Genomic DNA, 23942 nt, shown 5'->3' on the forward strand with positions numbered 1-23942 from the left:
TGGTCATGATGGCACACTTCCATTATAGTTTCATCAGACTGAAAGAAATGTAGCCAGAAAATAAAGTCCTTATTTTTATAGCTATATACATCTCCTTTTAATCAGTCTGTCCATCCACCGATCTTCTATACCTGCTTATCCATGCGGGGTTGCAGGGAGGGCTGGTGCCTATCTCCAGCGGACACTGGGCATGAGGCAGGGTACACCCTGGACATGTCACCCTGGACAGGTCTCCTGTCCATCACAGCACCTCTTCACAGTGTTGGCAAATTCTTGATTCCAGCTAGACACTGAGTGCACTGCTTTGGAAATAAACAAAACAAAATTACATGGAAACTCTCGCCTAAGGTTGCCACCGGGGGCAGAGTTGGAGGAAGGAGGCAGCTTTGCTTTAAAAGCATGGTAGACATCGACTTCCTGCAAGGAGGAGAATTATAATATTAAATATTTTTAGAGACAGAGCGGTAGTGTTTAAAAGAATGTTGATACTGCTGTTTGGACACATGAAGAGCTGCAGCAGGCATGTAGGACCCACAACAATGGAAACATTGGGTTGACCGAACAGCTGATGCCTGGACGACCCAGAGTGATATGCTGTCATTTGCAGTTTTTGGTTATTAAGTGAGTTGTGATGAGTCTTTTGGTTGGTGTTTAGCAAAGAAGTATATTGCTTTTATGTTCTGAGACTTCATTTTATATTTATATTGATCAGTTTTTATGGATTTATGCTAATGTAAACAAACAGCATGGGCTCTCACAGAGCAACGGTAATATTTATAGCATTCTCTTAAACTTATTCCTTTAAGACTACAAAACTAAAAGGAATCGGTTGAGAATGATTATTGATGATTTCCTTTTTATTTTTCCATGATGTCGCACACGGAAGCTGTGCATTTGAGGTGGTGCCTTAAAGTATATCTACAGGTTGCCAGCATTTGACTGAAATGTTGTGAATTGGCCTGTTAGAAGTTTACCAAGCTATGAGATCATTATCTGGACTTTGCTAAATTGTTTCAGTACATGATCATTTTGTTGTATGTAAACTTCTGAATTTTAAAATAGTCATAAAAACAATATCTGAAAGAACTCCTGTCCTGGCATTTAGGAAATAGAAATAATTTGAATAATCTTAAGTGGCCTAAAATAGGGAAAGTTTAACAGTTTAGTCCGATTAACTTTGAGACAGTGAAAAATAAAAGTTTGTTTCTTTCATTACAGTGTATGTAAATGTTCTATTTCAAATGTGGGTAGAAATAAGTGACATGTTTACCATGAAAACAATTGAAATTTGCATGCTGAAGAAACTGACAATACATCTGTCAATGGGGCACAAGAGGTCACAAACATGATTTTCATGAACCTCTTTTATGAAAACATAAAACCATCTTTGTGACGACTTTGTATGGCCTAACCCTGACTCTAACCCTGAACCTAACCATTGCCATTGATACTACATACTTACCCTTAACCTAAACTCAATTCGTTCTGTTGTGAGGACATGTTCTCACAACACAAATGTCCACAAAATGTATGTTGTTTGTCAGGAGTGGGGTCCACGAAACTATAGCGAGACATACCAACACACACACTTACACACCATACATAACTGTGTGTGCGTGTTTGAATATGGGCGTGTGTACTTTCACAAGCTTGCTTGACTTCCCCACATTGATACCAGATGGCCCTTCCCATCATGGCCAATAGAGGAATTCAGTTGGCAGGACCTCTTCTATTTCATGGTCAGTGTGTCTGTGTGTGTGTGTGTGTGTGTGTGTATGTGTGTGTGTGTGTCTCCCTGTAGCCCTCCTTTCCACCACACACTGACCTATTTGTATTCTGGGCAGAGCAGATGAGGCTCCAGGCCCACTGCCCCGCTCCCCTCTAGCCGGTCCCCTCGGGAGGGCATCTGTGGATCTGCACTGGGCAGATAGGGGCCGACCCATCATGGCAGCACTTTAAAGACCACCTCACTGGTCCGAGGAGACTCAGTGTGTTTGGAACTGGGTGTGGAGGGCCTCTGTGCTTCTGAGATGTCTCTCTTTTTATTTCTTTGTGCCGAGCAGTGTTGCTTCTGGTTATGAGGACAAAAGAAATCACCTGACTCCTGTATTAAAACAGAAAGCTCATTATCAAGACCTAATAATGGCTTCCAATGACACGCATGGATTCCATATTAGGTTTCAAAAAAGTGAACCTATACTTGAAGGAGCGTCAGACGTGTTGTGTCTCTCCATATAGCTCTGATTGGTTGCTCAGAAGGGACTCGTATCTGTCTTCTCTGGGCTGATGGTCAGCCTGTATGTGTGTGTGTGTGTGTGTGTGTGTGTGTGTGTGTGTGTGTGTCTGTGTGTTTCAATTCAAATTGAAATGGGCTCATTTAAAACCACCCAAGCGTCTCTGATAGACCCCCTTATTTTTAACCCACATCCCTTCACCCTGCAAACATTATTTGTTGATTTGCAGCCACACACATATGTTGTGAAATCCAAATACAAAGGTGTGTGTGTGCATGTGTGTGTGTGTGTGGAGGTACACGCGCAATGAGGAAGAGGTTGCCGAGCCATAAAGGAATGCAGGGCAGTATAATCACAGCATCATCAGCTCTGTCCTCTGAGAGAGAGGGCCAATAATGCCCCTCTAATTGAATAACTTATCCACAGCTATTTCCCAGGGGAGGCCAAGCTGCAAGGCACTGTCGCGGAGAGGGAGAGGCGGGGGCAGATGGTGCTGAGCAGAGCAGGGAGCATCCTCCAAGTACTACAATGAAAGGTGGAGTTGAGCAAACACACATACGCACTCAGGACAGTGCAAACGCTCTCAACCCAGGAGCCTTTTAAGCCCTTATGGATGAAAAATATGTAACAAAACCATGAACCAAATGGCTAAACATGACAAAAAGCTCATCTGGATAATAAAGCGCATCACACTCTCTTTGTTAAAAGGATTTTGTCTTATGTAATCCTATGAGGTTCGCAGTATTCCCAAGCCTGAAGGTGAAGAAAATCCTCTTTAAGACCTCACACAATCTGCCTCCCTGTTCAGTCCCTATTGCACCCCTGCAGGGGGTAACTATACATTCTGTTCCCTATTTTTCCCATCATTCACCTCCCTGGGAGAGAACACATACATGCTGAGTACAATATAAGTACATTCTGTAAAACCCACACCTATTTGGGTTATCATGCTAACCCAGTTCCGGGTCAAATAAAGACTGATCCATTCCTAGTTTGAATTAACATGGTGGAGTTGGGATAAGTGTTTAACCTGCTGCAATACGTTTTCAACACAAAAAAGGGATTAAAGTGATAAACACTAAAATAGCTCACACCTGAACTACTGGGTAAATAATATCTGGGTAAAAACTGCCAATTTATAGCTTAATTCTGTACACACACACACACACACCTATCTACTATATATATATATAACTGCTCAAAAAAATAAAGGGAACACTAAAATAACACACCCTAGATCTACATAGGTAAATAAATTGACAACAAAATCACACAAAAATTATCAATGGGAATCAAATTTATTAACCCATGGTGGTCTGGATTTGGAGCCACACTCAAAATTAAAGTGAAAAAAAAAACACACTACAGGCAGATCCAACTTTGATGTTATGTCCTTAAAACAAGTCAAAGTGAGGCTCAGCAGCGTGTGTGGCCTCCACGTGTCTGTATGACCTCCCTAAACCGCCTGGGCATGCTCCTGGTGAGGTGGTGGATGGTCTCCTGAGGGATCTCCTCCCAGACCTGGACTAACGTTTCCACCAACTCCTGGACAGTCTGTGGTGCAACGTGGCGTTGGTGGATGGAGCGAGATATGAAGCCCTAAATGTGCTCAATTGGATTGAGGTCAGGGGAATGGGTGGGCCAGTCCATAGCATCATTGCCTTTATCTTGCAGGAACTGCTGACACACTCCAGCCACATGAGGTCTAGCATTGTCTTGCATTAGGAGGAACCCAGGGCCAACTGCACTATATGCTCTCACAATTGGTCTGAGGATCTCACCTCTGTACCTAATGGCAGTCAGACCACCTCCGAGGAGAACATGGAGGGCTGTGGGGCTGTGGGACCCCCCCAAAGAAATGACACCCCACACCATGACTGACCCAATACCATACCGGTCATGTTGGGGGATGTTGCAGGCAGCAGAACGTTATCCGCAGCATCTCCAGACTGTCACATGTCCTCAGTGTGAACCTGCTTTCATCTGTGAAGAGCACAGGGCGCCAGGGGCAAATTTGCCAATGTTCTCTGGCAAATGGCAAATGTCCTGCACGGTGTTGGGCTGTAAGCATGACCCCTACCAGTAGACGTCAGCCACTCATACCTCCCTCATGGAGTCTGTTTCTGATTGTTTTAGCAGACATTCACATTTGTGGCCTGCTGGAGGTCATGTTGCAGGGCTCTGGCAGTGCTCCTCCTGTTCCTCTTTGCACAAAGGCAGATGTAGTGGTCCTGCTACAGTGTGGTTGCCCTCCTGAAGCCTCCTCCACGTCTCCTGATGCACTGGCCTGTCTCCTGGTAGCGCCTCCATGCTCTGGACACTATGCTGACAGACACAGCAAAATTTCTTGCCACAGCTGGCATTGCTGTGCCATCCTGGATGAGCTGCACTACCTGAGCCACTTAGGTGGGTTGTAGACTCCGTCTCATTCTACCACTAGAGTGAAAACACCGCCAGCATTCAAAAGTGACCACAACATCAGCCAGAAAGCAGAGGAACTGAGAAGTGGTCTGTGGTCACCACCTGCAAAACCACTGCTTTATTGGTGGGTCTTGCTAATTGCCTCTAGTTTCCACCTGTTGTCTGTTCCATTTGTACAACAGCAGGTGAAACTGTCTGTCAATCAATGTTGCTTCTTAAGTGGACAGTTTGATTTCACAGAATAGTGATTGACTTGGAGTTACAGTTTGAGCAGTTTGAGCAGTATATATATATATATATATATATATATATATATATATATATATATATATATATATATATATATATATATACATGCATACATACATACATTATATATATATATATATATATATATATATACACACAGGGAAGTCAAAAGTAGCCGGTCAACGGCGGCAAATCGCCGTCTTTAGCAGCTCTTGCCGCCACCTACATTTCCCCGATTATATAATGGAGCGATATTTGTGCCTTCTGGTTGAGTGCACAGGAACTACTAATCCGAGCTCAACTCTGAAAAACTCTTCTCGCGCGACGCTCGCTGAGAAACAGCCAAGCGAGCGCACAGCACAGCTGGTGTTAAGCATGGAATGAGCAGGTCGAGCGCGCGAGCAGAGAAGGAACTGAGCACGCGCGAGACCGGTTTTGAGCGCGTGTTGTCTCACTGCGCGCTCAGAAGTTAGTAAATTGTCATATATTTACCCAATCTGATCTGTTTTATATGGTGCTAGTAATTCAAATTCAACAAATTTTATGTAAATTTGTTCAAAACCTTGTTAAAACATGATGATAACATGTGAAAAAATGTTTTAAGAATAATAATTAAAAAAAAACAAAGGTTGTTTTTGAAGAATTGATCATTCACTTTTTTTTTTTTGCTTTTTATTCAATTTAAAACATGCACTCTGACTCTATTTTTTAAATAATCACCTGTCTTGAAAGCTTCCAAAATACATCAGGGAGACTCTATTTTTCAAAATTCTCCCCTTCGGGGCTCAGGCACTGGCATTAGTGCACCCTCCTACCTGATAGTGTGTGGCCTGCTACTGTAAAAAAGTTCGACTGCCCTGTATATATATATATATATATATATATGTATATATATATATATATATATATATATATATATATATATATATATATATATATATATATATATATATATATATATATATATATATATATATATATATGAGTGCTCTCTCACTCACCCCTCATTGTCTTGAGCAGGGTGTGTGACCCTCCATCTCTCAAGCTTGGGTCCTCGGGTCCTGGGAGCTTGAGGGTCCTTCTTAGGGTCTTAGCTGTTCCTAAGAAGTGTGCTCTTCCGGACTGAGATGTCTGATGTCTCTCCAGATATCTGTTGGAGCAACTTCTCCAGAGTGGGGGGTTACTGCTCCAAGTGCTCTGATGACCACGGGCACCACTGTTATCTTCACCTTCCAGGTTCTTTCTAGTTCTTCCCTGAGCCCTTGGTATTTCTCCAGTTTCTCGTGTTCCTTTTTCTTGATGTTTCCATCACTCGGGATGGCCAAATTGATCACAACGGCTGACCTCTGCTGCTTATCAGTGATCACAGTGTCTGGCTGGTTGGCCATTACCATTTTGTCTGTTTGTATCTGGACATCCCACAGGATCTTAGCTCTGTCATTCTCCACCACCTTGGGAGTTTGACTCCCATTTTGACCTGGGGGTGTCCAGTTGGTATTCTGAACAGATGTTTCTGTACACTATACCAGCCACTTGGTTATGGTGTTCCATGTATTCCTTCCCTGCTAGAATCTTATACCCTACCATGAGATGCTGGATGGTTTCTGGGGCCTCTTTGCATAGCCTGCACCTGGGGTCTTGCCTGGTAAGGTAAATCTAGGCCTCTATTGCTCTGGTGCTCAAGGCCTGCTCCTGTGTTGACATGATCTGTCCTTCAGTGCTGTCATTTCTTTCTTTCATGTGAAGAATTTTATCAATTATGACATAACATGTTGTGATAAAGACTTAATTCTCACATATACATTAAGATAACTGAGATTGATTAATTGAAATTATCACCTGAAATACAATATTTTTGCCATTAAATTTGGTTCTGAACCTTTGTTAAGGCTTATATATTGATATTGACCGTGTATTGATTTTATAACCATTACTTTGGTCAAAGTCGAAATATTGAACATAGCTAGCACTAACATTTGCTAACTACTTAGCAATTTAAAGGCTAATGTTATCATCAGTGGTGGGCACAGTTGTGCTAAAATGAAAACAGATAATTGCAGGACCTATAAGTAATTTATTTCTTATAAAATCAACCTCAATCATTCTTAATTGTCACCTTGGATGAAAGTAATATTCCCTTTAAACAATCAGTCCTTTCCATTAGCAATGTCTTAGTCACGTTTTTCTCTTTTCAAACCTAGAGGTACAGTGCGGAATAACTTTGGTCCAGAAAGCAGCCCGTCTTTACTTCCTGGTTCCTCAGCCAATCTTATGAGATTTCCCAGGGTTCCTAAAACAGAGTGCAGCATTTGGTATTTTATCTTGACAAAAGAGCAGTAGCTGCAAACACAGAAGCCAGTAAGAGCAGACCAGAAATAGAACAGAATACAACATCATAGACCTATCCTCTGTAAGTAAAATTTCACAACAATAACACTATTTAAAAATGGCATATTATATTGTTGCGATTGGCAAGCTGTTGCTTGATTTGAGTCACAAGGTGTAGGTATTAGTTATAGCTCCTTTTTCTTCATCCCATTATCGTTCACTCTAAGTTTATAAACTGTTTGCAGACTGGTTAGTGTCCACTTTATTGGGTTTCGATACCTGTAAATACAAGAACAACGTCCAAGATAGTCAACTGCTTATTACATCACTTTTTTGGTTCTCACAACACAATATACATCCACACAGACTTCTCTTCACAACAGTAACAGTCACGGATCCACAAAAAACATTGTTAATAGCTGTGCTGTTTTCTTTTTACCTTTCTTCTTCTGGTTACGATGTGATCTTAACATTGTTGGCTTCCTTTGGTCAACAACTTCATAATAACTCAGAGACTGTTAAAGAATTGACCTTGCCCCAGTTTCTTTCCTGAATAAAGTGGCATGTCTATTATAGACTTCTGTAATAATAAAAACAAAAAAACATATTTTAACATATTCAATCTAAAAATTATATTTTAACATATTTAATCTAAAAGGCGAAGGGATGTTTACAGCTTCAGTACTGGACTCTCATACACAACAACGCGACGGGTAGATGTCCGGATGCCGGAGAGCCCCGTTCATTACTCACACAGACATTAAGTAGGGCCAATTGTGTACACCCATTCAAGGGCGTGCACAGTATGATATCGGTGTTCCGTTCATCACATTGGTGGAGAAGATCATACTATTATGTACACTACTGTTTATGTCGATTGGCTCTCATTGCTCAAAAGTAGAGACGCTGGTATCCATTGTTGTTGTTTTTTCTGTAAACAGTGTGCTGCTATGTGACCTAACCCTTTAATTAGTGGTGTAACCAAGCTTTCTGGGTTTGTTACTGACACCGCATGAGGTGGAAAGACATTGGACCCAGAGCTGGGCTTTTGGGTCACCGCGAAGCTCAGCGGGACTCTTGTTTTTTTCAACACTTTCGTACAAAAAAATGGCCGGCTTACTGCCAATATGGCAATCCTCGAAGGACACTTAACCAGCATGATATGGATAAAAAAAAAAAAAACATATTTCTACACAGCAATAATAAAACTGTTTTTTATTTTGCTTTCCAATCCAAAAATAGTGTACATTAGATATAACAATTTGGATATTCTTGATGTAACAATAATAAGTAACTGAAAAATTCATGATTTATTGCACGTTCTGATGACAGAGGGGTAAAAGAACCTCCAGATGGCGCCCAGCAGTGTTGCCAGGTATGCTTATTATCAGCAACTTTGGGCTTGTTCAATTACACTGTTTTCAAGGTAGAGGTAGCAGAGCTGGTTGCTTATTCCTCTTGCAAGAACTGGCACCACTGGTTTCCAACACACACCTCTTTCTTCTAAAATGCAGCTGTCTGGCCGGGCACAGAAGGAAAGAGAATGCTTCTCAAACAAGGCTTTCACTGCAGTGTAAAGTTGAAGTTCAAAAGTCATTTACCTTGATCTAAAGTTTGGTAAGTTTGGATCGAAGCTTGTTATGCTTATTAACACAGAGCTTTTAGCAGGCTCCTAGTGCTAGCCTAAATAACAAATAACGGAGACCCTCTATTTCCTCCACACGTAGGAGATTAATTTAGAAATTATGTGACAAATTTTCCTCACTCCTTCAAGGTTAACAGTGATATTTCATTGTAACCTAAGTCATTTAAGTAATGATGCGCATGTGTGTTTCTCAAAGTTTGTTATGCTGTTTTACAGAGAGCTTTTAGCAGGCTGCTAGCACTAGGCCAGCTAGCTGAGGGTCGCAAAGTAGAAGTAGAAGTAAAGGAGATCCTTTGTGAAAATTCAATGCTTCATAAATAAATGAATCAATAAACCCCTAAATATTTACAAAATAATCTGTGGATGCCAGGCTTAAAATAGTTGTAAGCAAATTTGTCCCTGTCAGGCACCGGAGCTGAGGAGGAGCAATGTGAGGTGATGGTGTGTTGTTTACGTATTTCTGAAATGATGAGTTTTCTCTTTAAGACAAAAACATTCTGAGATTCTGGACCCATCAAAAGTTGCTTTTTCCACAAGTCCTTAAAGATGTAACATCTTTGAATTCATCATCGGTATAAAAACTAACTCCAATGATGAAATAGAAAGCAAGCGCAGCTTCTGACAATGGCAGTAAGTGGTAACAGAAGGTCAAGTAAATCCTTTAGTTCAGTTATCATTTTATCGAGATAGCCTTACGAACAAGGTCTAGCTTGTCTCAGTATAGTCCATTGCCTATGTCTTTAGTACGGTAAATTTTTCAAGCACTTTGCATCTCTTTCTCTCACAGCACAGCACTGAAAAGGCAATGTAAACAGAAGCCTTTGCCCCGGAAAATGGCGACCGCATCCCACAATGCATTGCAATTAAATGCCCTTTCGAGCCCCACTGCTGACTTTTGATTATTGCCTCCTGCTGATACTCAATCACTGTGGGAGACCTTTACTTCAATTGGATCTGAAAATCACATCATGAACAATGCCACATGTAAAGAGCACGCCGCGCCAGATATTTCTACCTTACGTTCTGATGACACAGTGTCTTTCCCTATCTAACAGCATCTGCTGAGCTGTGCCTCATCAGCAGGCATGATCTCTACTCTGGTCAATACCTTTATGCCTACAAGCTCACTAAAAGTCAATAGAATTTTTATTAGGAAATAATAATGGGGGTGTTGGGGTGGATACGAGGTGTAGAAAGAAAGAAGGTGAGGTGTGTGGAGAGGTAGTACATTGATTTACCCTTCATAGTTCGGTGCACTACATTTACCCAGCAGAGTGCTCAAATTAGTGCCCTCCAGCTCTCTCCCAATTAGTTTCCACAGAGACGAGGTGTAAAGCCAGTCACTGGCCTCATTACCTCTCCTCTCTCCTCCTCATGCTGTGCCCCCTCCCTTTCTCACTGACTAACCCTGCCTTCTACTCTTTCTCACTATTTTTTAGTTTTCCCCCACTCTTCCCTTCAGTCTCTCTCATCTTTTTTTTCCCTCGCCTGTTTCAGTACTCTGTCCCAAGCCTTTATTTGTGCTCTCTCGCTCTGTCTCTCAAATTCAACATCTGTGTATTTTCCTCCCGTTTAAAGTGCCAGTCTGAGGAGAGTGCATTCATCTTCAGAAGGATGGTGTGGGTTTGGCTGAAAGACTCAGCCACCTGCTGAAGAATAGATGATGTTGTTCTTTTGTCACTGCAGCTCTCTGAAGCTCTATAGCATAGCAAAGTCGATGATATTGTGTAGGCTCTTCAACTAATGCATAATCCTTTTAGTGTGTGTTCCCTTTAGACCTTTAGGGACAACACTGACCTAAACATACATTGATGACTTTAAATTAGTGACATAGAAGCCCATTATTCATATTATGTGGATCAGTTTACCTTAGTGCTCACTATGCATTTAAGCAGGCACACCTGGTTCTTGTAAGAAATGTCAAAAGGATCGGCATGACTCTTACAAGACATGTGCTATCTAACAAGTCTATTTCTGCATGCTTACCTAAAACAGGTTCTTCTCTATATCTATACATCACCACCCATGCCATGATGTTCATATCTGTGTTCTCTCACCTCCCCCTCATAATCTCCTCTAATCTCTTGACTGTTCCTCTGGCTGATCCCCTCACTGCTGCCCTGGTACCCTGGGACCCTCCAAAACCATCCACTGTTGCTCATCTACTTGCCCACCCTCTGATGATCCACCACCTCTCACGTCTCCTCCTGGATGAATGAACAAGGAAATAATTACCAACAACCACCAAAAAACACCACCTGTCAATCTCATCCTGAGTATACTCACCTTCCTCCTTTGGATCTCCACCATCTTTGTTTGCTGCACGGTGGTCTCAAACCCAACCAACATCACAATGATGATGTGCATCAAAATGTGCATGTGTAAAAAAAAAAAAGAAAAAAAACTGTGTTGTTGGTGTTAGATCTCTCTCCAGGACTGTGAAAGCCAGCCAACCCTTAAACCCTGTTACCAGGTGATGTAACGCTGACAATCTCATAGTGCTTGTTTTGGCATTTTTCTAATATTGGACTGTCAATATGCAGTAAGATGCTTAATAGATAGTAGAAACAAATGGCAAATGTAAACACACTCACCAGCCTCTTCATTTGGGTACATCTTAGAAGTATGGGGCCCCCAATCCCTGGAGAACTGCCTTTATTCTTCATGGTATAGGGTTTCCAAGATGTTGGAGTCGATTTTGGTCTACATTCAAATACCATCATGCAGTTGCTGCAGATTTGTCAGCTGAACGAATAATGTCATTCTTTCTTTCCAACTAATCCCAAATGTGCTCCATTGGATTAAGATCTGGTGAGTGTGAAGGTCAAAGGAATACATTGTCAAGTTTAAGGTACAAGTTTGAGATGATCTGAAATTTCTGACATTGTGAACTTTATAACAAACCATGTTCTGGACATCAGAAGATGGTTTAAACTGTGGTCATAAAGATATCAACATAGGCATCAAATTCTCAGGTAGGCTGCAGGGTGTGAACAATGCTCAATTCGAACTAAGTGGCAAAGTGGGCCAAGGAAATATCCGGAACACCATTATACCAGGACACCCTGCCTGAACTGTCAGTAAGATCCATGCTCTGATCTTAACCATTGTCTGTTGCAGGTGAAATCAAGTCTCACTCAACCAGGCTACATTTTCTAATTTGCTATTGTCCTATGTAGGTGAGCCTTTTCTTAACTGGCAGGAATTACACTTAGTTTTGCTGTTGAAGCCTATTGGCTTTAAAGCTCAACATGTTGGTTGTTCAAAGATGGTATTTCTCATATCTTTGTTATGACATATTTGAGTGATTGTTGCCTTTCTGTCATCTTGAACCAGTCTGACCATTCTCCTCAGACCGCCAATCTCAACAAGGCACCTTCATCCATTCAACTGCTGCACACAGCATATTTTCCCTTTTCTGGACTGTAACTGGATGTTTAAGAGTAAAAATCCCAGTTGCTACAGTTTCTGAAAAACCCAGAAACTGCCTGTCTGACGCCAACAATCTTCAAATGGGTAGAGGGCTGGATCTCTGCATCTACAAAGCAGCCAGCCTTGTTAGCTTTTCCCTGAGAGTGGTCAGCAGAGCTGACCCAAGGCTTTAGCAACCTAAGCAGCTGCTTAGGGCCCCCAGGTCAGCAGGGATCCCCCAAAAGCACTTCACCTCTCACACAGAATGCAAATGTCACAACGACCAAAAACTGCAGTTCTGTTCATCAAGCTCTACAAGAAAGCTTGCTTTTAAATGTGGTTTTAAACGTTTCTGAAAAGATCATTTAAAAACAATTTTAAAGTTAAACTGTGAGATTTTAATTAATTTAGTAGTTACAATAAGTGATTAATGTAATCATCTTTGTAATCAAAATGTAATGTTCTTAGCTTAATACTTGTTTTATTCATAATTTAACTTTACGTCCTCTGTCGCCTTTTCCCCCTTTTAAAGATCGCCACAGTAGGCCCTCTTTTTCCATCTCTCCTTATCTTCTCCATCTTACATACCAACTACCTTCATGTCCTCTTTCACTACACCCATGAATATCCTCTTAGGTCCTCCTCTAGGCCTCCTGACTAGCAGTTCCAGCCTCAGCATCCTTCAACCAATGTATTCACTGTCTCTTTTGTGTATATGTCCAAATCGTCTAAATCTGGCCTCTCTGGCTTAATCTTCAATACATCTAAGACGAGCTGATTAGGTTTTACTCATTCCTAATCAAAGAAGATCACCGTACTTTTTTCCCTGTGCTTTTGTACTATTACCATGGGAGACCATTAAAACTAGAATATTTTACTTATTTTACCCAAAGTGGATATTGTTTACTTTGCCCCTGTGTCACTTCACCCCTAGTCTATATTGGTTGGACAGTGGGAGACGCAGTCTATTCACTTCAACATTATTGTAATTGCAAGGGACATCATACAACCAGATTTTCTGTCAGATCGTATGTCAAATCAGACACATTGTGTTTTGGCCTTAAGAATTTAAAATCATCCACATTCTTCATCTCCGCTCCATGTAACCTCACAGCTCTGCTTGCATCTCTCTCATTCATACATTCTCATTCTACATACTGTCATCCTAGTGTCTCGCCAACCACTACCTTGCAGCCACTGAGTTCCTTGGGGTTACATTGTCTATACAAGATGCAAGCCACCTGTGTGCTCCTACCTCTGCTCTTGTGAGTCACCCTGTGTTCCAGCCTCTTCTGGAAGAAAGAATTCATTGCAGTCATTTCCATCCTGTTTGTAAAGAAGGAAATCAGTCCTTCTTCATTCCTGTTCTGAACACCAAACCTGACCATCACTTCCTTATCACCTCTGTTCGCAGCTCCAACATGTCCATTGAAATATGCACCAAAAAAAAAAATACTTGCTAATCTCTGGGGATATTCTGGATCACTTAATCTAAATCACTGCAGAATTTGTCCTTCTCCTCTAACTCACATCCCAACTGCGTGGCATAACCACTAACAACTATGTCCATCTTCTTCCTCTGCATCATGTCAACCAACTCTCTAGCTATTCCTGTCCTGGTACCGAAATTCAAAGTCCCCTTTCCCAGTCCTAGACTCTTGACTTTCCTCTTCTCCCTCTAAGGACACGTCTTCCTCTTCTTCTTTGCTATCCAACAGTAGCCCTATATCCACCCATACGCTGTCAGTCATCAGCACCAGTGGCGCTCATTGGTAACCCAGGCCTCAACTGATCATATACATAGATCCCGTTATTCAGTCACATGGTAAATTTAGCAAAGATATTACACCAGATGCCCTTCCTGATACATCCCTCTGCATTTATCCGGGCTTGGGACAGGCACAACATAGGACACAGGACATTGTGTCCCCTTTAAGTCTGCATTTATAATTAAGTGTTACTAATTTTATTATTTCTGCTAATGCGCTCTAATATTTTTTAAAACACACTAATTCCAGATCAGTCAATCAATAAACAAATGACTCTTATTGGTCCATTCCTAGGAGCTCAACCAATTAAACTGGCCCTTCATCTGATCAAATGAGTCTCTACTGAATTGATGTATTCCAAATAAATTCGAGACCAAAATAGTGAATGGGAGAAATTACTTTGTGTCCACTTGGGAAATCTGGTGATGAAGACTGACTGGTTCAGTCCAGCTCCACAGAGCTTTAGTCTAAATCAATAAAAATCCAATGCTGCCAGCACCATCTCTGGCCCCATATCATATTTTTGCAGACCCGACTGTATAACTGAGATATAGAGGCCTGGATGCAGTTTTCTTCGTGACCTGTGGACACCTGCTGTGCATACTTTACCTGGGGATTAGATGGCACCAGGATGCAATATGAGAGCATGGCAGTTCTAGTATGTGTGAGTCTGCTGTATGATTAAAACATGTTCTGCAGGCAAACCTTGAGAAATTTACCGTGATGTGGGGTGATGCTGGTGAGGTAGTTTCGGCGGTCACCTTGAGCAGCTTATCTGTTCCACAAATAATCTACCCCACCCGCATCGAACATATCCTTCCAATCTGTGTGATCTATTGGACTTGAATATTTTCTCCCCACAACCTGCTTGCTTTAGACCGATGTACCTGGGACTAAAATTGTCTCATCACTCTCTAACATGCTGAGAAACATAGAGTGATGTGATCAGAGCCAAAGAAACTATGCACATTCACCTTTTATTCTTGAGTTCTCTACCTGGAGTAACATGATGATTTGAGCACCTCCTTTTTAAACAGGTTTATTGATAATATTGTGGAAGGGTTTAGGAGTGTTTAAAAATTACAAAATTTTTAACTAATTTAAATTTCATCTTAACGGGGAAGTGTGAGATGTAATAGGAAAAGTGGCAACAAATACAGATCCCACGTGGATTTTTACTGGAATTAAACAATGTTCTTTCTTAATGGCTGATAATATAAGCATACTTTAGAAAAAAAATAATGTATAGTGAATTCCCTGGTAAAAGACCTTGCCTGAAATTATATGTTCATGCTGATTGGATTAATAAGTTTCATGAACATGATGAATGGTGTATGTAATAAAATAGAATGTAAACAGACAAATGAAGCCTGATTTTATCCCATTACAACCATAAACTTAAGGATATTACATTGAGAATGATGCTTTAATAAGAGAAGCAACCAAAAGGTCCATGGCAACTCTGGAGGAGCAATAGAGGATTTGGGAATCTCTTGAGAGGAGATGTGGTAGTTGTGCACTCCACAAACCTGGCTATCATTGATGAGTGGAAAGAAGAAAGCCATCATTGAAAGAGTGTCTTAAGTAGTAGGGTTTACAGTTTGTCTCTATTATGTTTGGGATACAACAATCAATTGGAGGAAGATACTCTGGTTAGATGCAAACAAATTGTACCATCCTGGACAACGTGCAAAGTGCTATGTGCATCTCATCTAGAACACACCATCCCATTGGGAAACATGGTGGTAAGAGCACCGTGCTGTGGGGTTGCTTTTTTAACAGGTAGAGGGAAGCTGATCAGATTTTACAGGAGGTTGAATGGAGCTAAATACAAAGCAGTCTTGGAAAGAAACCTGTTAGAGGCTTAAAGCAGGAGAAGCCAACTTAAACATACAGACAAAACTATGATGATCAAATAGATCAAATCATATTTATGTGTTTGAATGGCTAAGTTAAAGTCCAAACCTAAATCCAATTGAGCATCTGTGGAAAGATTTAAAAGGTGCATGTTTACAGACTATGCATCCATTGTGACTAAGCTTAAGGTATTTTGTAAATAATATTTTGGCAAAAATCTATATTTCTATATGTGTAAAGCTGGAAAAGACACCCCCCAAAAGACTTGCTGCAATAATTACAGTGAAATGTGGTTCTAAAACGTCTTGACAGTAGGGGTCTGAAAACCACATTTTTAATTTTTTTTTTTTTTTTTTTTCTAGAAAATCTTGGAAAGGTATTGTTGTCCATAACGACATTTTGTCACAATAAAATACACTGATGTTTAGCAAAATATGGAAATTTCCAAGGTGTTTTAATACTTTTGCAAGTCACTACTTTACTCTTATAAACATTTCTTCAAAAAGCTGGAGAAGTTTTATTGTTATTATTATTATTAAAGCCCTCAAACTGGTCGTCCATTCACTCCAGTGCATCAGGTCGTATATCTGTTACCGGTTTTCTCATAAGTTCACAGTTCTGGAAATCTTTGGATAATTTACCAACAGGTTGCAATAACGTCCTCATAACACTGATCAGATTCTGTTTAAAGTAGATTTTGTCAGCTGTCGTTCATTTCTGGGACACACTGACTGTGACAGCATGCTTGGAGAGCAAACCGCAGAAAGAAAATACACGCACCACATCTGTATATTGATGAAATAATATCTAAGTTCACATGTGGTACTGAAGTCAACAAACAGTACTTAGGAAAACAGCCAGTGTCAGTATGCATTAACATTATATGATCACATTCAGCCTATTGGTGTGCTGATATTAGCATTTAAGTACCACAAGGGAAAAACTGGTCCAGTATTTATTTCTGAAATACATTTAGATATTTCAGGCTGCTGTGTCTTTTCCCAATATTGGCAAACGACAGATATGTTACAAGAAAATGACATGAAAAGTTGTTTCTCTTTAAAACAGGTCTCCCGACAGGAACCTACAGTAATCCATCCTTGAAAGCTGCAGAGAGGAATTACGCCCGCAGGAAAACAAACACCTTTTCCTTCGCCGATCACACCCCCAGCAATTTCTTCCTCGTTCCCTCCCCCCTGCGTCCCTCCCTTCTCTTGCATGGTAACCCTGACACAATCTGGGTGAGGTGTCAGGCCGATGTGCTGCCTGCAAACAAAAGCTATCCTGTCCACCCCAGACCCAGATGTTCCTTACTGACCCCCCCCCCCCCACCCCCCGCCCCCCGTGGATTTGGCTGAATGTAACCGCTCGAAAACTTCCCTCACACTCACTCCTCAGCGCATGCTTTCTGTTTGTGTTGTTCACTACTAGTCTGTAGAGTCCTGATTGGCCGTCAAAATCAAAGCGTAGTTCACAGCAACAATCAGCAGTTTAATGCTTGCAGCCCATTCTTTTACGTTTATATCCTCTCGTCTGCTATCGCTCCCTCCCCAGACCCCCGGTTGGTTGTTTCTGGTTAATAATGTAGCGCGTCTCGGTGTCTGGTGTTGCATTGGGTTGCCGTGGCACCACAAAGAGGCTGTCTACCTTTCCGGTAGAGACGCAGTGACCGGTTGCCAAGGAGTTGATTTCAGGAAGGAGGCGTGGAAGAGGGAGGGAGGGTGAAGTAGAGGTCTGGCAGAGATAGGAAAAAAGAGAGGCCGCAAAATAAAATGTAACTTTGCAAGGGAAGCTGGTCTATCTTTCAGACATTTGACATTACGTTCAAACCTTGGTCATGATGGGGAAATTAAGATGTTGCATTGACAAATATTTGTCCCCTAACAGATTTCCAAGCTTGTTGCTTTGTTTTCTTTCTTTCTTTTTTCCTGCCTATCTCATATTTCTCAAAAACCCACATGATGACCCAGAAGACCTTTGGGAAAATACTGTGATCTGAAGGGGCAAAAGGAGAAGTTTTTGGAAAGTTGATATATTGTTACATCTAGCATAAAAAAACCTGCTTCTCTTACAAAAGAAGATGCTGACAGTCAAAAAAGGTGGTGCTGATGTGATGATCTAGGTTGCTTTGCTGCTTCAGGACGGAGAAAACTTGCCTTAATTGATGGAACCATCAATTCTGCTGTCTGGCTGAAAATCCTGAACTCAACATCGGTATCTGAACCTACGTTTAAGCACGTTTGAGTTACCCAGCAATACAGTGATCCAAAACACCACAACAAATCTACCTTTGAAGAATTCACAAAAACAAAAACAAAAAAATGTTTTGTAGTGACCTAGTCAAAGTCAGGACTTAAGTTCAATAGAGATGCTGTGGCATTGATCTAAACAGGCTGTTTACGCCTTAAACCCTTCCAACGTGGCTGAACTAAAATATTTCTGCAAGGAACCGTTGATCAAAATTGCCTTATAAAGATGCAAACCTTTTTACTGCCATTTATACCAAAATGCTTGATGGAAGTAGTTCTCACCAAAGGTGGCAAAGCAAGTTATTGGGTTAAGAGGGGAAATTACTTTTTTTTCACGCAGGGCCAGGTTGATTTGGATCGCTTTTCTCCTTTAAGAAATGAAATACTAATTTTAAAACCGTAATTGCTCTGGTTATCTTTGTCTGGTATTACATTTATTTCAATGATCTGAAGCATTTAAGTGTGACTAAAAAAGGCAAATGTAAGAAATCTTTAAGGGTGGAATACTTTTTTCACAGCGCTGCATGGCACAAAATTGGATTGAGCTAAGTACAAAGGATAGGATATCTCTCTTAACTTTCGTCTGCATTTTTGTTTTCTTATAAGGAGAGAAACGCCATTAAGTCGTTGGGGTGTAGCTCACAGATAGCATTGTGGGTGTAAAATGCCATTCACAGGCTCCGCAGCACATATTTATGTCATTACAAACACAGGCATGGTCGCTGAAGGAATTGATGGATTGTGCTGTTCATCAGTGTTTCAGTTAAAGGTATTTTCCGGCGAACCAAAAAGGTTTATGGTGATGCAAACACATAAATTCCCATATAGAGAATATCACAAGTGCTTAAAAAATTTAGGGGGGGCAAAAAAAAAAAAAAAAAAAAAGCTGACTCTCTGCCTTCAAGCCTTCGCACAATGTTTTTTGCGGTAGTTAATCTGATTCCATAGCAGGAAGGGTTGTGTCAGAGATGTCTCTTTTTTACCGGGGAGCTGCTCCTACATCAATGAGATTGTCTTTATCTGCCTGCTTGCAGCTTGGGCTCAGATTCTGCCCTCTATATACGGGTGCCGGGTTTGTGGGAGGCATGTGGGCGAAGGTGCGTGGCATCCGGCCTAATGCACAGCCTGGAGAGAAATACTAACACTTCATATTCGTTGTGACTTCAACACCGCCACAGTTGAGGCTCTCACATTTTGGATGGAGCTTTCTGCTGAATGAGTCACAGGTTTGAAAGATATTCCACGGGACATGGTAATTTTGTTGCGGTGCGAAATAAAAAGAGGCGGCTGAATGCCGTTAGCAGGCATCCGCGCAGCACCGTCAGCTACGCAACTGCGGGATGTGCTTCGTGTCGTCTTGCTTAATAACATGAAAAGCAGATTGCAGGGACCTCGCCACAAAGTGCTCCTCCTCAAAACCCAGGAACGCCTTTTGTGTTGGACTCGAGATATTTCCCGCTGCACTGCATTCCACTGTTGCTCCGTTATTCTGGACAGGGTCCCTGGCTCTTCCTGCCAGCGCTCCCCCTCATAAACACACATCCAGCCCTGGAGTCCTAGCTCTGCAGGGGGCATTCCAGAGGTGTTGGTTTTCCGATCTTTCCCCCTTTATTGGAACACATTCAAACGCGAAACAGCACAAAAACAGTCAGGGCTTTTAAACCGGACCTAAAAATAGAGAAGGGAATGCTCACCTCTGTCTGGACTGCTCAACGGATGAAAGTTTACAATAGTGCCAACATTATTCTTAGAGAAATCAAAGAACAGTATAGAGAGTCACTTCTTGTTGTTTACAGGACGGGCCGAACACACCGAAGACGTGTTTGTCTCTTTATGGAAACCCTCCGTGTTGTTCATGCTCTCGTTGCAATTACAACCCTGAAGAATGCAGGCTTCCCCATCCTGGAAACAAACTATAACTTTTCTTTTAACGCTCGCAGGGTTGTTTACATGTCGCAGTGTAATTATGGGAACATTTGCCGGGATTCTTCTGCTTTCAGAGTCCTTGAAAAAGGAAAAAAAGCTGCAATAGTGCTACTGCATAAATGTTAGAATACTGACCTGTGGCTTGTTTCCTATGGGAGCAGACCATGCTGTGCTTCAGTATGTCACAGTACTTGTTGATGTTCATGGTTCCCTCAACGAACTATAGCTATCCACAGCTGGCAGCACACATGCAGCCCCAATCATGACTATCCCACCACCGTGCTTGACTATAGGCAGGAAATACTTGCCGTTGTCCTACTCTCCTTGTTGCCACCACACACGCTTGACACTGTCTGAACCAAAAAAAGTTTATATTGGTCTCATCAGACCACAGGACATGGTTCCAGTAATCCAGTCCTTAGTCTGATTGTCAGCAGCAAACTGCAGGCTTTCTTGTGCATCATCTTTGAACCAGTTTGATGTGTGTGCAGCGTATGGTCTGAACACTGAAAGGCTACCACCCCACTATCACCATCACCACCACCATCACCACTTCAACCTCTGGAGACATGCTGGCAGCATTCAATATGTCTTTTTAAGACAACCTCTGGATATGACCCTGAGCAAATGCACTTAGCTTCTTTGTTTAACCAGGGCTAAGCCTGTTCTGCATTGAACTTGTTCTGTTAAATCAATGTATTGTGTTATAGCCCAGGACATAATAGCAAAAGGTTGTTTTTTTTTCACATCATTCTAAAGTCCTTTGGCTCGAGGTGCCTTGATACACTTCCAGTGACCAGTACAGGAGAGCATGAGCATGATAAGATCAACTTTAACACACCTGCTCTCTATTCAACATTGCATCACATGACACTGGGGGAGGAAAATGGCAAAACTAGCCACAACTGGAACATTTTCACTCCGGGGCTTTGGTTATAATCAGTTTAGACATTAATGGCTATCAGTGGTTACTGTTATACAAGCTGTGCACTGACTATTTTACACTGTACCAAAGTGTCAAGTCCTCAGTGTTGTCTCATGAAAAGATATAATCAAATATTAACATAAATGGGAGGGATGTACTCACTTTTGTCAGATACTGCATGTCTTACTAAGGAGTGCATTTGAATGACTAAAGTCTTTTCCACTGAATAAAACATTCAGGCCTGGCCTGTGTGGGAAAATGTGTTATGATCTGATTATACTTGAAATTTTGGACTGCAATCCCAAGCAGTATTTTTTTTTTTGGGGGGGGGGTTACAATGCTGAGCATCACCAGAAGACCACTGTATCCACACTGAGACATGGTAGTAGCACCATCATGCTTTGGGGTTACTTTTTTACATGGGACAGGGGTTTTCATTAAGATGGAAGAAATTATGAATGAGGTAAAGTGAGCCACATCAACATGTGAGATACTGATAGACTGTTGCTATAGAGGACTGAAAACGTAATTAAATCTGCAGGGGCTTTAATAACGTCTTAGTTTAAAAGAGCTATAAGTAAGATTTCTACTGTAAAATCAACCTAAATCATTCTCATTTCTCACCTGGGATGCAAGTAACATTCCCTATAAACAATCGGTCCTTTCCATCAACAATGTCTCAGTCACATTTTTCTCCTTTTAAACCTACAGGTATGGTCTGGAACAACTTTGGTTCAGTGTGTAGCTTGTGTTTACTTCCTGGTTCCTAAGCCAATCATATGAGAGTTCCCAAAACAAGAGCACAGCATTTGGTATTTTATTTTGGCAAAAGAGCAGCAGCCTGAAAACATGGAAGCCAGTAAGAAAAACAGACCAGTAGTAGAAGAGAATACGACATCATATACCTATCCTGTTGAAGTAAAAACTCAGTGGCATTTCAAAGCAACAACACACTGTTGAGTAAATGGCTGGTCTCTGTGAAAGGCATTGTGTATGTGTTGTTCTGATTATAACCGCTATGTCTCATTATTACTCGTAGCTACTTTAATGGTATGTATACTCATAGAACCTTATTTTTAGACCCCATTTATTGTTAAAATTGAAATTTCTCTTTAATAGAGTTGTTAGTTTTTCATTTGAATATTTGCAAAATATATGTATCTTTATGAAATGCTGGAGATAGGCACCAGCACCCCTCGCGACCCCATGAGGGATAAAGCAAGTAAGAAAAGAGATGGATGGATGGATGGATGGATGGATCTTTATACAAACCCTGGAATTTAAAAAGCTGTGTTTACGCTCTCCTTAACCTTTCATGGGATCAACAGTGAGAACTGTATCGTGTGGAGGAAAGGACTTTGGACTGCCGTGCCAAAGTTGGACAGCCTTTAACTGTGACATCGTTATGTGACGGAAACACACATGGATGATGAGAGTCAATTCTGGTCCAACAGCTTTCTGAAAATGAATTACAAAGTGAGCGATCTCTTCTCTCTGGAAATTATCATTCATTTCCATGAGGGAGCTATGCTGATACGTCATGTCACGCAAAGAATTGTGGGATACCTGAAGGGTTCTTAGTGCCGGTATGGGACGTCACAAAACTAGCCATGGGAGGAAACATAAAGACTATTTTCCTACCTCCTTCTTTACTAACTGGACTATTCAGACAGCACTTCTGCTTTATAAGGGTATTTGGATTGAGCCCTGCAGTAAAATAACACACCATGTTGTTCTGCTTGACATGGTTTCTAGAAGTGGTGTTATTCTGTCGCATTCACCCACTATATTATGGATTATAATGTGTATCATGAAACAAAATGCAACTCTAAGGACACTTAAAGAAAATGAAAAGGCATGAATTTAGTCAGAATTGTATTGTGGGTAAAATAAATTATAATCACAAAAGTAAATGTGTGGGGGTTTAAAACATCTACGTGTGATTTCTTTTTCATTACAACCCTTTGCAACCCTTTTTCATTACAACCCTTTGTTCTTATCCTTAAAGTTGTGTTGTACCATTCCATTCAAATCTGTAATTTGAATACTCTAATCATAACACTACTTCCTAAAGATGAGTATAATTAATTTAGTGATCTTGTCATATCCATAGTGCTGTGGGCAGGGTAGGGTTGCCAACTCCTTGAAAAATAAATAAAGGACCCTTTTGGCCAGCCATTGTCTTCCACCCTACTGACATGATGAATTTTTGTTTGCCTTTTATTCTTTGTATGAAATGATTTTGTAAATATTTCTCTCAAACCTTAATTTAATTAGACACATATAAGTCTGTTCCTTTTTTTTCCAAGGGACAGTTGGCAACCCTCGGTGTGTATGTGGATGTCTTACCTCCCTGGATTGTGTGTGACTGGCAGGTGTGCCCTTGCAGCTGGAGCTCGTTCAAGCCAATCAGGAGCAGCATAAAAAGGTGTGGCTTCCTGAGGCAGATGTCAGCTGATTCTCTCTCTCAGTGGTAATCAGGCCTCCTAATGATTTGTTGTGCTCTTATTCATGTTCTTAAGCTTATCTGCTGTGTCCTCGTACTAGGTGTTAGATATGGGATGAGGCCATGTCACATTTTTAAGTATGTCCCACCCTGACATGCGTAGACACAGGAGATGGTATGGATGAGTGGAACAGTCAGTTATCTTGGGAGCAGCATTCTCACTTTAGATAGTCTTGGACACAATGCTATGACACAATCTATCAGATAACACCCAAGTGGTGACACATCTTTCCACTGATGTCAAGGAGTGTACAGCCCCTTGCATGGTAATGTACCTAGATTCTAGAAAATGCTGATGTAATGATCATTCGAGGCTCCTCTTCATTTGTTTTTCCTGCGTCGTGATCAATTAAGACCCTCAGCGCTGATAAAGTCTGTGCAATTTCTCTGGCTTATTTAGTTTATAAGTGTTAAATTTTAGT

This window comes from Fundulus heteroclitus, chromosome 7, assembly GCF_011125445.2.
Source record: "Fundulus heteroclitus isolate FHET01 chromosome 7, MU-UCD_Fhet_4.1, whole genome shotgun sequence".
Taxonomy (NCBI): Eukaryota; Metazoa; Chordata; class Actinopteri; order Cyprinodontiformes; family Fundulidae; genus Fundulus; species Fundulus heteroclitus.